Here is an 18,318-nt window from a genome sequence, read left to right on the forward strand (position 1 = left end):
TAATTTTGTGGATGTTTGTGTGCTTATGTATGTTTTTTTTGTATGTGGAAGTTATATATTGTGTAATTTTCTTTTTTTTAATATTACAAAAAATATTTGTTCCAAAGAAGACAATAAGATGTAGAAATGAACATGGTTTCAAATACATACATATAATGAAAGATACTGTAAAGTGTTACCTAAAACATGGAAACAATAACGATCACAGTTGTTATTAACAATGAGTTTACCCACATGAATGTCTCAGTTAAAACCACATCTACAAGAAGTCTATATTAGTTCAAATGATCTCTTCCGCCTTACAGCATGGGGAGGGAGCAGGTATGCTATGCATTCAGATAACATTTGTTACCACGCTAGCGAACAACCAGGGGCCACACCAATACAATGATCATGTTGAATGCCTTGGTTGGTATCATCATCTTGTTAGGAAACCAAATTCAAGGTAAACATTTTAGTCTTTCATTGTATCCAAATTGTGTATATAATGTTCACATTTTACATATGTATTTTTTATGTATTATAAGTAATGAACGCATGAACGGCACCATTTTGTCTTCTTGTTGGGAAATAATATTGTTGTTTTTGTAGGCCTTCGTGTTTACTGTTACAAAATATTTTATTTGTTTTTCTATCTTATAAACTACATACTTAAACACTACATATGCACACAGATACCAACACAACACAAACAAATACATACACACACACGAACACACACAAAAACATTCATACACACTTTTACACATTTTCTGCTCTGTTCTTTATTTTACTTGTATTATCTATCCTGATGCCTAGTCACGTTACCCTGCCTTCATGTACATATCTACCTCAAATACCTCGTACCCCTGCACATTGCTCTGGTACTCCATGTACAGTTGAAGTCGGAAGTTTACATACACTTAGGTTGGAGTCATTAAAACAAATCTTTCAACAACTCCACAAATTTCTTGTTAACAAACTATAGTTTTGACAAGTCGGTTAGGACATCTACTTTGTAAACAATTGTTGGAAAAATTATTTGTGTCATGCACAGACAGATTATTTCACCTAAAAGTCACTGTTTCACAATTCCAGTGGGTCAGAAGTTTGCATACACTAAGTTGACTGTGCCTTTAAACAGCATGTAAAATTCCAGAAAATTATGTCATGGCTTAAGAAGCTTCTGATAGGCTAATTGAAATAATTTGAGTCAATTGGAGGAGTACCTGTGGATGTATTTCAAGGCCTACCTTCAAACTTAGTGCCTCTTTGCTTGACATCATGGGAAAATCCAAATAAATCAGCCAAGACCTCAGAAAACAAATTGGAGACCGCCACAAGTTTATCCTTGGGAGCAATTTCCAAATGCCTGATGGTACCACATTCATCTGTATAAACACCATGGGACCATGCAGATATCATACCGCTCAGGAAAGAGATGCGTTCTGTCTCCTAGAGATGAACGTACTTTGGTCCGAAAAGTGCAACTCAATCCCAGAACAACAGCAAAGGACCTTGTGAAGATGCTGGAGGAAACAGATACAAAAGTATCTATATCCACAGTAAAATGAGTCCTATATCGACAGAACCTGAAAGGCCGCTCAGCATGGAAGCCACTGCTCCAAAACCGCCATAAAAAAGCCAGACTACGGTTTGCAACTGCACATGGGGATAGAGATTGTAATTTTTTGAGAAATGTCCTCTGGTCTGATGAAACAAAAATAAAACTGTTTGGCCTAATGACCATCGTTATGTTTGGAGGAAAAAGGGGGAGGCTTGCAAGCCGACGAACACCATCCCAACCGTGAAGCACTGGGGTGGCAGCATCATGTTGTGGGGGTGCCTTGCTGCAGGAGGGACTGGTGCACTTCACAAAATAGATGGCATCATGAGGATGGAAAAGTATGTGGATATATTGAAGCAACAGCTCAAGCCTTCAGTCAGGAAGTTAAAGCTTGGTCACAAATGGGTCTTTCAAATGAACAATGACCCCAAGCATACTTCCAAAGTTGTTGCAAAATGGATTAAGGACTGAAAAAAAGCTGAAATAAATAATTATCTCTTCTATTATTCTGACATTACACATTCTTAAAATAAAGTGGTGATCCTAACTGACCTAAAACAGGGGATTTTTACTCAGATTAAATGTCAGGAATTGTGAAAAACAGAGTTTAAATGTATTTGTCTAAGGTCTATGTAAACTTCCGACTTCAACTGTGTGTTTACACAGTGCATACACAGTGCATTCAGATAGTATTTACACACCTGGACTTTTTCCACATTCTGTTGTGTTACAGCCTTAATGTCAAAGTGGAATTTGTTTTTAGAAATGTTTTGTAGTTTATACAAAATACAAAGCTAAAATGTCTTGTCCATAAGTATTCAACCCCTTTATGGCAAGCCCAACATATGTTTAGGAATAAAAATGTGTTTAATTAACAAATCGCATAATAAGTTGCATGGACTCATTCTGTGTTCATAAATAGTGGTTAACGTGATTTTTGAATAACTACCCAGTCTCTGTACCACACACATACAATCTGCATTGTTGGGAAGGGCTGGTAAGCAAGAACTTCACGGAAATGTCTACAGTTGTATTTGGCGCATATGATAAATACAATGTGTTTTGATATTCCCTTAGCAAAATGTAGCTGATGATAATGTAAAACAGTCGGTAATTTCCTTTAGATTCTTTTATATAAGCAAGAATGGGGAACAAGTGTCACAATGCAAGTTCTAGCATCCAATTTGTAAGTCGCTCTGGATAAGAGCGTCTGCTAAATGACTTAAATGTAAATGTAAATGTAAATCAAGTCCACTGTGTTCAGATTAATTGAATTTCAGTTCATTCTCATATTTGTCTTTAGGAGAAGATTATGACTGTATCCCAGAAATTAGAGTGGCACGGAACACTGTGTGGAAGGCTTCACCAGGGGCTCACCTGAAGATTAGCTGTTCTGTTGATTTCTGTCCCAACTCATCACCTGTCTCATGGTGTAAATATGATGGAAAAGGGGATTGGGTTGCTGTCAACATTAATGGTCACATTCAAACATGGTGGAGAGATTTGACAGACAGTACAGGGATTTCATTTCTAGTTTTTGTCAACATATCCAATCCAGATTCCGGTCTATACAGGTGTGCATTTGACAGAGGTGTAAGTCATTCCATCAATGTTACCGTCTCAGGTAAGCAGTTCATTAATCACTGTTCCCAGTTTGTAATACATATTGCATCAGTCAAAGGTTATGATGTTAACTTATTTTGTCGGACACAACCCCAGCTTTACTTAGACACCATTGATATTTGATCCGTGAGTGTTGAGTTGGTCACTGGGCACACCACGTCGTTTCAAAGTGGAAATGTGGGTAATATTTGGTTGAGATGCTGATCAACGAGATTTCAAACTTTTATTAACCCGCTCAAAAAGATAGCTGGAAGTGTGTTGAATTCCCAAGGTGTTATCATGCTTTTAACCATCTAAAAGCACAACCAAATTCAAAAAATATTGGGGGGTTTTTGGTTAGTGCAAGTGATCAATGGTGTTTGAGATTCTGCACATGTTATTATAACAAGCTCTCCACAGACCAGCCACCTTTGCATGTTATCTTTAAGATGCACGCTTTCTGTGATTTATATAAGAAATGTATAGTCACATTGACCTCAAAATGTGGCCGTGGATGTGTTGCTCATTTTAAGGTTGAATAAATACTGATAAATGAGTTTGTAAGATAGCTTTAACTCTAGGCTATTTACTGTTTTACAAAAGTAATATTGAATTGTTTGGTTGACAACGCAACTAAATCGTAACATTTTAAAGGTGATGTGTCTAATGCTTGGATAGTTGTATCCTGTCTCTACTGACCTTACTGAATCCATTAACTTTCTCAACCTTCTGTCTCTGGACTGTGATTACTCATGATTATTAATGATGTTGTTTTTAATTTGCTTGTTATTTGTTGTTGTTGCTGTTGCTGTACAGCCCTTTGACATTTTTGTATATTATGACTAGCACTATAAAAGTAGAATAAATTATTATACATTGTATCTGAGCCACTCGCTTAATAATCCTATTCTTTAACTTTTATTTTTTGTTTAGATGGAGACGTCAATACAACAATTTCTTAACTTCTCGACAAGTTAATAGGCTATTTATTGTATTGCAATAGTGATGCTGAATTGTTTGGTTGTCAACGCAACCAAATGTCAACATTCGAAGGAGATGTATCTTTTCTACCGCTGACTTAGTCTGGCTTTAATTCCAGTTGTCTATAAAAAAAAAAATCATATGTTGGATTCATGTCTCCATCTTAACCAAAAATCTAAGTTAAAGAATAGGACTAAATCAAATCAAACTTGTAGAAAAAATAAGGATGTGAAGCGCTGCTAACGGTACACAATAGTAGGTTTTAGTAGACATTTACATTTACATTTACATTTAAGTCATTTAGCAGACGCTCTTATCCAGAGCGACTTACAAATTGGTGCATTCACCTTATGATATCCAGTGGAACAACCACTTTACAATAGTGCATCTAACTCTTTTAAGGGGGGGGGGGGGTTAGAAGGATTACTTTATCCTATCCTAGGTATTCCTTAAAGAGGTGGGGTTTCAGGTGTCTCCGGAAGGTGGTGATTGACTCCGCTGACCTGGCGTCGTGAGGGAGTTTGTTCCACCATTGGGGTGCCAGAGCAGCGAACAGTTTTGACTGGGCTGAGCGGGAACTGTACTTCCTCAGAGGTAGGGAGGCGAGCAGGCCAGAGGTGGATGAACGCAGTGCCCTTGTTTGGGTGTAGGGCCTGATCAGAGCCTGAAGGTACGGAGGTGCCGTTCCCCTCACAGCTCCGTAGGCAAGCACCATGGTCTTGTAGCGGATGCGAGCTTCAACTGGAAGCCAGTGGAGAGAGCGGAGGAGCGGGGTGACGTGAGAGAACTTGGGAAAGTTGAACACCAGACGGGCTGCGGCGTTCTGGATGAGTTGTAGGGGTTTAATGGCACAGGCAGGGAGCCCAGCCAACAGCGAGTTGCAGTAATCCAGACGGGAGATGACAAGTGCCTGGATTAGGACCTGCGCCGCTTCCTGCGTGAGGCAGGGTCGTACTCTGCGAATGTTGTAGAGCATGAACCTACAGGAACGGGTCACCGCCTTGATGTTAGTTGAGAACGACAGGGTGTTGTCCAGGATCACGCCAAGGTTCTTAGCACTCTGGGAGGAGGACACAATGGAGTTGTCAACCGTGATGGCGAGATCATGGAACGGGCAGTCCTTCCCCGGGAGGAAGAGCAGCTCCGTCTTGCCGAGGTTCAGCTTGAGGTGGTGATCCGTCATCCACACTGATATGTCTGCCAGACATGCAGAGATGCGATTCACCACCTGGTTATCAGAGGGGGGAAAGGAGAAGATTAATTGTGTGTCGTCTGCATAGCAATGATAGGAGAGACCATGTGAGGATATGACAGAGCCAAGTGACTTGGTGTATAGCGAGAATAGGAGAGGGCCTAGAACAGAGCCCTGGGGGACACCAGTGGTGAGAGCACGTGGTGCGGAGACAGATTCTCGCCACGCCACCTGGTAGGAGCGACCTGTCAGGTAGGACGCAATCCAAGCGTGGGCCGCGCCGGAGATGCCCAGCTCGGAGAGGGTGGAGAGGAGGATCTGATGGTTCACAGTATCAAAGGCAGCCGATAGGTCTAGAAGGATGAGAGCAGAGGAGAGAGAGTTAGCTTTAGCAGTGCGGAGCGCCTCCGTGACACAGAGAAGAGCAGTCTCAGTTGAATGACTAGTCTTGAAACCTGACTGATTTGGATCAAGAAGGTCATTCTGAGAGAGATAGCAGGAGAGCTGGCCAAGGACGGCACGTTCAAGAGTTTTGGAGAGAAAAGAAAGAAGGGATACTGGTCTGTAGTTGTTGACATCGGAGGGATCGAGTGTAGGTTTTTTCAGAAGGGGTGCAACTCTCGCTCTCTTGAAGACGGAAGGGACGTAGCCAGCGGTCAAGGATGAGTTGATGAGCGAGGTGAGGTAAGGGAGAAGGTCTCCGGAAATGGTCTGGAGAAGAGAGGAGGGGATAGGGTCAAGCGGGCAGGTTGTTGGGCGGCCGGCCGTCACAAGACGCGAGATTTCATCTGGAGAGAGAGGGGAGAAAGAGGTCAAAGCACAGGGTAGGGCAGTGTGAGCAGAACCAGCAGTGTCGTTTGACTTAGCAAACGAGGATCGGATGTCGTCGACCTTCTTTTCAAAATGGTTGACGAAGTCATCAGCAGAGAGGGAGGAGGGGGAGGAGGGGGAGGAGGATTCAGGAGGGAGGAGAAGGTGGCAAAGAGCTTCCTAGGGTTAGAGGCAGATGCTTGGAATTTAGAGTGGTAGAAATTGGCTTTAGCAGCAGAGACAGAAGAGGAGAATGTAGAGAGGAGGGAGTGAAAGGATGCCAGGTCCGCAGGGAGGCGAGTTTTCCTCCATTTCCGCTCGGCTGCCCGGAGCCCTGTTCTGTGAGCTCGCAATGAGTCGTCGAGCCACGGAGCAGGAGGGGAGGACCGAGCCGGCCTGGAGGATAGGGGACATAGAGAGTCAAAGGATGCAGAAAGGGAGGAGAGGAGGGTTGAGGAGGCAGAATCAGGAGATAGGTTGGAGTAGGTTTGAGCAGAGGGAAGAGATGATAGGATGGAAGAGGAGAGAGTAGCGGGGGAGAGAGAGCGAAGGTTGGGACGGCGCGATACCATCCGAGTAGGGGCAGTGTGGGAAGTGTTGGATGAGAGCGAGAGGGAAAAGGATACAAGGTAGTGGTCGGAGACTTGGAGGGGAGTTGCAATGAGATTAGTGGAAGAACAGCATCTAGTGAAGATGAGGTCAAGCGTATTGCCTGCCTTGTGAGTAGGGGGGGAAGGTGAGAGGGTGAGGTCAAAAGAGGAGAGGAGTGGAAAGAAGGAGGCAGAGAGGAATGAGTCAAAGGTAGACGTGGGGAGGTTAAAGTCACCCAGAACTGTGAGAGGTGAGCCATCCTCAGGAAAGGAACTTATCAGGGCGTCAAGCTCATTGATGAACTCTCCAAGGGAACCTGGAGGGCGATAAATGATAAGGATGTTAAGCTTGAAAGGGCTGGTAACTGTGACAGCATGGAATTCAAAGGAGGCGATAGACAGATGGGTCAGGGGAGAAAGAGAGAATGTCCACTTGGGAGAGATGAGGATCCCAGTGCCACCACCCCGCTGACCAGAAGCTCTCGGGGTGTGCGAGAACACGTGGGCAGACGAGGAGAGAGCAGTAGGAGTAGCAGTGTTATCAGTGGTAATCCATGTTTCCGTCAGTGCCAAGAAGTCGAGAGACTGGAGGGAAGCATAGGCTGAGATGAACTCTGCCTTGTTGGCCGCAGATCGGCAGTTCCAGAGGCTGCCTGAGACCTGGAACTCCACGTGGGTCGTGCGCGCTGGGACCACCAGGTTAGAGTAGCAGCGGCCACGCGGTGTGAAGCGTTTGTATGGTCTGTGCAGAGAGGAGAGAACAGGGATAGACAGACACATAGTTGACAGGCTACAGAAGAGGCTACGCTAATGCAAAGGAGATTGGAATGACAAGTGGACTACACGTCTCGAATGTTCAGAAAGTTAAGCTTACGTTGCAAAAAAATCTTATTGACTAAAATGATATAGTACTGCTGGCTGGTGAAATAGGCTAGCTAGCAGTGGCTGCGTTGTTGACTTTGTTTGAAAGTGTAGCTGGCTAGGTAACCTCTAACTGGCTAGGTTAGACAGAAGGAGCTCTTTGGTAAAATGGGTAAATTGATCATACGAAAGGAGGGCCAAGGCACTTCATATAATTCATTAACATGCCTTTATTTGAATGGCATGTTCAATGGAAACAAAGAGTAAAAACTGTTTGGCTGCATGGCCTTCGTCAGGGAGTACAAAGATATAATAATAGAATGTCTTCTTTTGAACAGCATTTTCCAATCAACCCTGCTTTGAAGAGGGAGTGGTTACAGAATTCACTGGACAACACCCAGTATTTTTCTACCTTTATTTAACTACGCAAGTGAGTTATGAACAAATTCTTATTGACAATGACGGCCTACCCCGACCAAACCCAGACGGTGCCGCCCTATGGGACTCCCAATCACGGCCAGATGTGATACAGCCTGGAATTGAACCAGGGACTGTAGTGACACCTCTTGTACTGAGATGCAGTGCCTTAGACTGTTGCACAACTCGGGAGTCCAGTGAGCAATACTATACACATAAAAAGTTAAATAGATATGTTCTAACCTTAAATATGACTGGGCAAAGAGGTAGGAATGTATTTAGCCAGGTAGGCCAGTTGAGAACAAGTTCTCATTTACAACTGTGACCTGGCCAAGATAAAGCAAAGCAGAGCGACAGAAACCACAACACAGAGTTACACATGGGATAAACAAACGTACAGTTGGAAGTGGAGAGCCATCTATTTTATAGTAGTACTGAAACGCATCTGAGGTTTTTATCTTTGTTTCCATACAAATAAAGGTATTTTTATTAATTATATGAGGAGTGCATTGGTCATCCATTTTATTTAAAGTGCATTTAATTTTTGATTTAAATGTATTTAGTACTATTTGTTTACTTCGATTTTTGGATGAGATGGAGACGTGAATCCAACATATTAATTATCAACTTGAAGTTAACATTTGAAATCAACCAAAGCTTGAAACCCTAGGCCTATACAGTGGGGAGAACAAGTATTTGATACACTGCCGATTTTGCAGATTTTCCAACTTACAAAGCATGTAGAGGTCTGTAATTTTTATCATAGGTACACTTCAACTGTGAGAGACGGAATCTAAAACAAAAATCCAGAAAATCACATTGTATGATTTTTAAGTAATTAATTTGCATTTTATTGCATGACATAAGTATTTGATACATCAGAAAAGCAGAACTTAATATTTGGTTCAGAAACCTTTGTTTGCAATTACAAAGATCATACGTTTCCTGTAGTTATTGACCAGGTTTGCACACACTGCAGCAGGGATTTTGGCCCACTCCTCCATACAGACCTTCTCCAGATCCTTCAGGTTTCGGGGCTGTCGCTGGGCAATACGGACTTTCAGCTCCCTCCAAAGATTTTCTATTGGGTTCAGGTCTGGAGACTGGCTAGGCCACTCCAGGACCTTGAGATGCTTCTTACGGAGCCACTCCTTAGTTGCCCTGGCTGTGTGTTTCGGGTCGTTGTCATGCTGGAAGATCCAGCCACGACCCATCTTCAATGCTCTTACTGAGGGAAGGAGGTTTTTGGCCAAGATCTCGCGATACATGGCCCCATCCATCCTCCCCTCAATATGGTGCAGTCGTCCTGTCCCCTTTGCAGAAAAGCATCCCCAAAGAATGATGTTTCCACCTCCATGCTTCACGGTTGGGAGGGTGTTCTTGGGGTTGTACTCAACCTTCTTCTTCCTCCAAACACGGCGAGTGGAGTTTAGACCAAAAAGCTCTATTTTTGTCTCATCAGACCACATGACCTTCTCCCATTCCTCCTCTGGATCATCCAGATGGTCATTGGCAAACTTCAGACGGGCCTGGAAATGCGCTGGCTTGAGCAGGGGGACCTTGCATGCGCTGCAGGATTTCAATCCATGACGGTGTAGTGTGTTACTAATGGTTTTCTTTGAGACTGTGGTCCCAGCTCTCTTCAGGTCATTGACCAGGTCCTGCCGTGTAGTTATTTGCTGATCCCTCACCTTTCTCATGATCATTGATGCCCCACGAGGTGAGATCTTGCATGGAGCCCCAGACCGAGGGTGGTTGACCGTCATCTTCAACTTCTTCCATTTTCTAATAATTGCGCCAACAGTTGTTGCCTTCTCACCAAGCTGCTTGCCTATTGTCCTGTAGCCCATCCCAGCCTTGTGCAGGTCTACAATTTTATCCCTGATGTCCTTACACAGCTCTCTGGTCTTGGCCATTGTGGAGAGATTGGAGTCTGTTTGATTGAGTGTGTGTACAGGTGTCTTTTATACAGGTAACAAGTTCAAACAGGTGCAGTTAATACAGGTAATGAGTGGAGAACAGGAGGGCTTCTTAAAGAAAAACTAACAGGTCTGTGAGAGCCGGAATTCTTACTGGTTGGTAGGTGATCAAATACTTATGTCATGCAATAAAATGCAAATTAATTACTTAAAAATCATACAATGTGATTTTTTGGATTTTTGTTTTAGATTCCGTCTCTCACAGTTGAAGTGTACCTATGATAAAAATTACAGACCTCTACATGCTTTGTAAGTAGGAAAACCTTCAAAATCGGCAGTGTATCAAATACTTGTTCTCCCCACTGTATGTATTTTTTATTTTTACTTTAACCCTGGGTTGACTTGAAACAAAGCTGTTGATTACTTTTCAAATGCTATATTGCCCTAGCCCTGTTGATGATACATGACTTTATAAAGTATGGTTACATTTAATTTGCTCTCTTAAACCTAAGCTTTGGAATGACTTAGATAGCAACAGTGAATCTATTTAGTTATTAAGAGATCTCTTAACAATCATTCTCACAATAGCACATTGGTAGTAGTCATTTCGGTGCTGACAGGTAGCCTTGTGGTTAGAGAGTTGGGCCGGTAAAGGTTGCTGGATCGAATCCCGAGCTGACAAGATAAAAATCTGTCGTTCTTCCCATGAACGAGACAGTTAACCCATTGTTCGTCGGTAGGCCGTCATTGTAAATAAGAATTTGTTCTCAAACTGACTTGCTTAGTTAAAGTAAAGTATCGAAGCTGGGCTTGGTTTAAAACCCTGGATTAGAGACCACATGATTAGCTGTAGATAGATAGGTGCTGCACAGCCTGGATATAACGTTGAAAATCTGACGTTGTTTCAAAGGTACAAATTCAACAGATTTTATACAAGGTTTTCCTATGTTGAAAATTGGTTACTATGATGACATAATTCTGTGATTGAAATTTCATGCTGAAAAAAACATTTCACTTTGAATACTTTTTTCAAATCCAATGCATTTTCAGTTTGTGCCCAGTGGGTAATGAATATGTTCTGTTTAGCAGGCGAGAGGAACCTTGTGGTAGAGCGTGGTGAAGAGAATGAGAATAAGCCAGGGGAAGGTACAGTATGACCCTCTCACTCACTATACTTTCTGTATGACCAAATCACCTTTGCCTACAGCTATACATTAAAGAATAATGTACTGTTTCAATCTCAGTCACCTCACCAAAACTGCTTTGCTATAATATCATTGATGTTTGATCCATGAGTGAGTGTTCAGTTGGTCAATGATGAATAGGTTCTGTTTAGCAGGATAGAGGAAATTTGTGGTAGAGCATGGTGAAGAGAATAAGAATAAGCAGGGGAGGTATGACATTCCCACTCACTAATTTCTGTAGTGACTACCATTAATGTGAATCAAACGCTATTTCTCAAATAATTAACTATTTGTAATTATTACACAATTGAATGAATAATATAACAATTCATTAGGTAGTATTCTATGGCACCATGGGAGCAGTTTATTTAACGAGTTACCATTTCCCGAATTAACTCAAAATATCAGAATATCTCGATATCATAGCCGTCATCCATCAATCATTTGCTCCCAATTCAGTCTCATTCTGAATGTCGTCATATCCTATAAATCTGCACGAACCCTAGTCTCCATGATGAATCAGCTCACACAAATTGACATAATTATTTATTTTCTAATGAAATAATCACACAGAAATACATAAACACACACACAGGATATAATTGAAAATTAACATTATGCAATGAAAGTCCCTAGTGGGCTAAACCATTACGACGGCTTGTTACACAATTTATTTATTTTTTATTTCAAATCAAAATCAAATCAAATTTATTTATATAGCCCTTCTTACATCAGCTGATATCTCAAAGTGCTGTACAGAAACCCAGCCTAAAACCCCAAACAGGTAGGCCAGTTGAGAACAAGTTCTCATTTACAACTGCGACCTGGCCAAGTTTAAGCAAAGCAGTGCGACAAAAACAACACAGAGTTACACATAAACAAACGTACAGTCAATAACATAAAATAAAATAAAAATATCTATGTACAGTGTGTGCAAGTGTAGAAGAGTATGGAGGTAAGGCAATAAATAGGCCATAGAGCCAAAAATAATTACACTTTAGCATTAATACTGGAGTGATAGATGTGCAGATGATGATGTGCAAATAGAGATACTGGGGTGCAAAAGAGCAAGAGGGTAAGTAAAAATTTGGGGATGAGGTAGTTGGGTGTGCTATTTACAGATTGACTGTGTACAGGTACGGTGATGGGTAAGCTGCTCTGACAGCTGATGCTTAAAGTTAGAGATGGGGATAAAAGACTCCAGCTTCAGTGATTTTTGCAATTCGTTCCAGTCATTGGCAGCAGAGAGCTGGAAGGAAATTGTTGGCTTTGGGGATGACCAGTGCAATATATCTGCTGGAGCGCGTGCTACTAGTGGGTGTTGCTATGGTGACCAGTGAGCTGAGATAAGGCGGGGCTTTACCTAGTAAAGACTTTTAGATGACCTGGAGCCAGTGGGTTTGGCGACGGATATGTAGTGAGGGCCAGCCAACGAGGGCATACAGGTCGCAGTGGTGGGTAGTATGTGGGGCTTTGGTGATAAAACGGATGGCACTATGATAGACTACATCCAGTTTGCTGAGTAGAGTGTTGGGGGCTATTTTCTAAATGACATCGCCGAAGTCAAGGATCGGGTAGGATAGTCAGTTTTACGAGGGTATGTTCGGCAGCATGTGTGAAGAAGGCTTTGTTGCGAAATAGGAAGCCGATTCTAGATTTAATTTTGGATTGGAGGTGCTTTATGTGAGTCTGGAAGGAGAGTTTACAATCTAAGCAGACACCTAGGTATTTGTAGTTGTCCACATATTCTAGGTCAGAACCGTCCAGAGTAGTGATGCTAGTCGGGCGGGAGGGTGTGGGCAGCAGTCGGTTGAAGAGCATGCACTTAGTTTTACTAGCATTTAAAAGCAGTTGGAGAACACAGAAGGAGTGTTGTGCGGCGTTGATGCTCGTTTGGAGGTTTGTTAGCACAGTGTCCAAAGAAGGGCCAGATGTATACCGAATGGTGTCGTCTGCATAGATGTGGATCAGAGAATCACCAGCAGCAAGAGCGACATCATTGATATATATCCAGTGAAAAGAGTCAGCCCGAGAAATGAACCCTGTGGCACCCCCATAGAGACTGCCAGAGGTCCGGCGAACAGGCCCTCCGATTTGACACTCTGAACTCTATCTGAAAAGTAATTGGTGAACCAGGCAAGGCAGTCATTTGAGGGTATCTATTCTAAACAAACAGACCGAAGGACAAGGCCCACTGAACACAGTGGTACACCTCTGGAAGATGCGTTATAACAGACACAACTAGAGACTTTCTTCCGACTGACTCCCCAGGAAATGGACGGGGCGATTTCAACAGAGTAAGAAGACAAAGACATATAAGCGTAAATATTTACATTGCATTTCTAAATCCGAATGAGTGGTTGTTAGGGTGAGGGGGTGGGGAAAGAAAGAGAGGGAGAAGGGGAGACAAAAGAATTCAACTATCGTACATACAGCTGAATAATGTGCTCATCGTAAATGTGGATATTTAGCACTCTAACAACCACTCATTTGAATTTAGAAATGCCATGTACATATTTACGCTTGTGTCTTCTTACTCTGTTGAAAACGCCCTGTCCATTTCCTGGGGAGTCAGTTGACAGAAAGTCTGGTTGTGTCTGTTAGAACGGATCTTCCAGAGGTGTACCACACTGTGTTCTGCTGGCCTTGTCCTTCGCTCTGTTTGTTTAGAATAGATACCCTAGAGATACCTATAGTGGTGAGAGGAAATTGTTCTTTGTCTCTCGTCTTTTACGGGGAACGGCACCTCCGTACCTTCAGGCTCTGATCAGGCCCTACACCCAAACAAGGGCACTGCGTTCATCCACCTCTGGCCTGCTCGCCTCCCTACCTCTGAGGAAGTACAGTTCCCGCTCAGCCCAGTCAAAACTGTTCGCTGCTCTGGCACCCCAATGGTGGAACAAACTCCCTCACGACGCCAGGTCAGCGGAGTCAATCACCACCTTCCGGAGACACCTGAAACCCCACCTCTTTAAGGAATACCTAGGATAGGATAAAGTAATCCTTCTAACCCCCCCCCCCCTTAAAAGAGTTAGATGCACTATTGTAAAGTGGTTGTTCCACTGGATATCATAAGGTGAATGCACCAATTTGTAAGTCGCTCTGGATAAGAGCGTCTGCTAAATGACTTAAATGTAATGTAAATGTAATGTAAATGTCTTCGGTCGAGTGTCCTGGGCTAACAGCGCATAAACAGCTGCAGAATGTTCCTGTGTAGTCTTCTTCTTCTGGAGAGTTTCAGAGTCTTACCATTTTCTGGTATTGTAGTCTTTAAACCATTTCGTAACGTATTCAGCTCGCGCTGCACATATACTGGTCTTTAGTTTTAAACCATTTCGTAACGTTCAGCTCATGCTGTCTGTCACGCTGGTCTGATATAGTCTAACCATTCGTGACGTCCGTCCGGCTGCTTGGTCTAATATGTTAATTGTTTAGGTGTCCTTTATAAGCACTCTGGCAAAAAGGGTGTTCCATCCTGACTGGGTAAAACTTTACATGAAAAACAATTATCTCATTTGGAAGGCTAAAACCACATTTCATCTTCTAACAAATTGGTTCATATTAAATCATATAAGTTTTACAACATTTAAATGTAAATCTGATAACTGGGACGTATACATTTGTAGAGTTACCGTTATTTGGTTATACAGTCCTTAATGATATCACAAAACACCAACTGATTTGACATGATTATAGTTTAGTGCCCCACCAACCATTTCCCACATTATCTGTGTTAGGAATACTGTGTCATTATCCATTTTGGGATGTTGTAGTTTTGATAGGAGGAATCTCCTTTTAACGAAAGGGTTATTTCCCCTCAAGCCTGCATGGTAAATGAGAGACAGTTCCTGCAAGGTATTTGTGACCATCATAAAACTGGCCAACTTCGTCCCTCTCCCCCTCTGCGGGAGAGAGAGGGTGCTGTAGAGCTGACCCACTGTAACTTGATCCTTCAGATCCTCACAGGAGAGTCATGACATTTCAGTATGAACAAATCACCTTTACGTACAGTTATTCAACCAAAAAATTCTGTACTTTTTCAATCTCACTCACACACTGCTGGGGAGATGTTTTAACCTATTATCATCACATTGACATTTCTGTTTATATTGTAATTATTTTAGAAATGCATAACAATGTAGACCTCCAACAGATTACCTAACACTTTTTTTGTATTTTTAGCCTTTTCTAAAGACAAGCTCAGTGTCATCGTGAACATCATGCGCATCGTCTTGTTCGTGTCTCTCACTTTGGTTGTCATGGGGTTGTGTGGACGTTGGGTTATGAAAGATAAAGGTATGGTACCAATCTTCCTACACCAGCTAAAATAATCTAAACTAACAGAGGACAATATCCATGTTTTACATTTCCTTTTATGTTTTGTTATGAAATCATTGTTGGGAGACTTTGGACCAATCCCAAATGGATACCTAAACCTTTTGGGATTATTTGATCGCTATAAGCAAAATGAAAAAACTTCCACCTACCCTTTCCATATTGATTGCACCTGTCAAATCCTCTCAGATCTCCACAAGTGTATAGCGTGTAGGGTCTAGTGGTCCACTTGGGCCCCTTATGTTACTGAATGTCACCCCTGTGACCTGCAGGAAAATACAGTCCTGTGTGGATCCCACCACCAGAGGGCAGTATAATGCAGTGTTCCAATGAAGAATCCCCACAGGCTGGCTCGTCTAACATGGAGATAACCACTATGGCTGCAGCTGCAGGGGCAGACTCCCCAGAAGACTCCTGTGAAGAAGATTATGATGACTGTGTGTGATGCTGATCTGAGAAATACTATACAATAATACAATAAGGCTAATATTGTGTCGCTTCCACCGGTATAGTTGAACTGTAGATGAAGCATTCATTAGACATTTCACTTTTAGATGAAAGTTTCATTTTTCCAGACCACAAAAGGAAACTGGTAGACCATTTTTGAGATATGTCAACAAACCCATCAATTGTGTAGATCCAGCTATAGGCCTCAATCACCAATGAATTGGAAAGATAAGCAACATCTAACTACCTAGGTTAATTTGGGGCTTATCTTTTCCATTTTTGGGGGGGGTTGAGGAATATACGTGGATCTACACAACCAAAGGTCTGGGAATAGGATACACTGTACCTTAACACTAGTTACCCTCTTGCAGTCTATTGACTTTGATAAACATCTTTGTTCTACATGGAGCTGAATTTCCATATTAATACTGTCAACAGGAAATCAGTTCCCTCATTCAGGTCTAAGGTCAAGTGTATGAAAATTACCAGGGGCTCCCTGCTTTTATGTGCCTGCTTTACTCATGTGCTTTGATTCGTTTTAAAGAAGTTTATCTAGATACATTGCCAGGTAAAATCATATTGTTAAAGTGATGCAGCAGAGCTTTTGTATAATTTCAGCCAGTAGTTTTGAAAGTAGTGCTCACGAGCAAAAACGGGTTCACGGAAATTGTACACAACTGTGTACAACGCCAACCATTTCGTATGATATGTTACATCCCGGGAAATGTTTTTTAATAAAATCCTGCAATTCGTATATATTATGAATTTGTAAGTGCTTAAGATCCCGTTCAATCCCTTTAATTAATAACAAGGCAACAGTAAAGATGTCCTCCCCTACGAATGATGCAGCGCCTCCCCTTTCGCCAACTAGTGACAACAATTCAAGCTCAAATGGGACAGGAGATATGCTTGTTCAAAGTTTGGAATTACTAACGTACGAACAGACGGAGACATAGCCATAGTCTCCCCTCCAATTTCTTTGTGGGGGAGAATAAAGTGCCAATTACACGCCAGCGAAGAGCAAGACCGATGTGTGAGTTAAATCTACTCCCTTTTCACTTTTAGTATTTGTCCAAATTTGAACCTACTAGGTAAGACAGAACCTACTAGGGAAGAAACCAACTAGGGAAGAAAGAGAATAAGCATATAGCCTAATACACAAACTCTGAAACTCTATCTATTGAAGGGGAAATCTGGGATTGGTAAATCAATTTGTGAATTTGACCAGGGTGATCGCTTTGTTGTTGTTTGAATCGCAGATTTCCCCTTTAATTCTGTGCTCATTTTCTAACGTTTAATAGGTATCTATATATTCATAAAATTATGATTATTCAATTATATCAGAGGGATTCATTAACTTTTGCTCAGACATCAGGCTGCTTTTGCCTGCAGCAGAGAATACGTACTCAGATAGAAAAGATCAAAGAAGATGACATATCCCTTCATCCAAATAATAGATGGATGAAAGACCTAATGATGCAGGTAAATTCTCAGCATAAGGGTGCACTCTCCTGTGCTCATGCATCACACACACGCAGGCGCACACACACACAGATGCATGTCTGTGCACACACACTGCTGTGATTTACAAGCCATCTCTGTCAGACTCCCACTCAGATTGGTTCTAAAAATGATCCAATTAAATGGCTTTCTCCTTTCATCACTGTCACTCCCATCATTACCCAGGATGCTTAGCGCCCTCTCTGATTGGTCACTGACTCAACACAAAGTAGTACACAATAGGACAGGCAGCGGAGTCTGTACATTCCAAATGGCACCCTATTCTCTATTCTAGTGCACTATAGGAGCCCTATAGGCCCTGGTCACAAGTAGTGCAATAATTATCCATAAATCAATCAAATCTATTTATAAAGCCTTTTTTAGATCAGCAGATGTCACAAAGTGCTTATACAGAAACACAGCCTAAAACCCCAAACATCAAGCAATGCAGATGTAGAAGCATAGTGGCTAGGAAAAACTCCCTAGAAATGCAGGAACATAGAGAGGAACAAGGCTTTAAGGGGTGGCCAGTCCTCTTCTGTCTCTGCTGGGTGGAGATTATAAGAGTACATGGCCATTAAGGTCCGATTGTTCTTCAAGATGTTCAAACGTTCATAGATGACCAGCAGGGTCAAACAATAATCACAGTGGTTGTAGAGGGTGCAATAGGTCAGCACCTCAGGAGTAAATGTCAGTTGGCTTTTCATAGCCGAGCGTTCAGAGGTCGAGACAGCAGGTGCAGTAGAGAGAGAGAGGGAGAGAAAGAGATGGTCGAAAACAGCAGGACCAGGGCAAGGTAGTATGTCCTGTGAACAGGTCAGGGTTCGTAGCCTCCCGACACAGACTATTGCAGCATAGATACTGGAGGCTGAGACAGGGGGGGTCGGGGACACTGTGGCCCTGTCCGAGACAGCAAGGGTGCTTCGTCACTCCA

General features: G+C 42.3%; 1 long non-coding RNA gene across 1 annotated transcript; it reads left to right on the plus strand.

Moving 5' to 3' along the window:
• Positions 1-10,928: 10,928 nt before the first annotated feature.
• Positions 10,929-16,642, plus strand: LOC139566437 (uncharacterized). The gene is made up of 3 exons (XR_011673103.1): positions 10,929-11,064; positions 15,285-15,398; positions 15,710-16,642. It is a non-coding gene; the product is annotated as an uncharacterized lncRNA (long non-coding RNA).
• Positions 16,643-18,318: the final 1,676 nt, after the last annotated feature.

This window comes from Salvelinus alpinus, chromosome 38, assembly GCF_045679555.1.
Source record: "Salvelinus alpinus chromosome 38, SLU_Salpinus.1, whole genome shotgun sequence".
Classification (NCBI taxonomy): domain Eukaryota; kingdom Metazoa; phylum Chordata; class Actinopteri; order Salmoniformes; family Salmonidae; genus Salvelinus; species Salvelinus alpinus.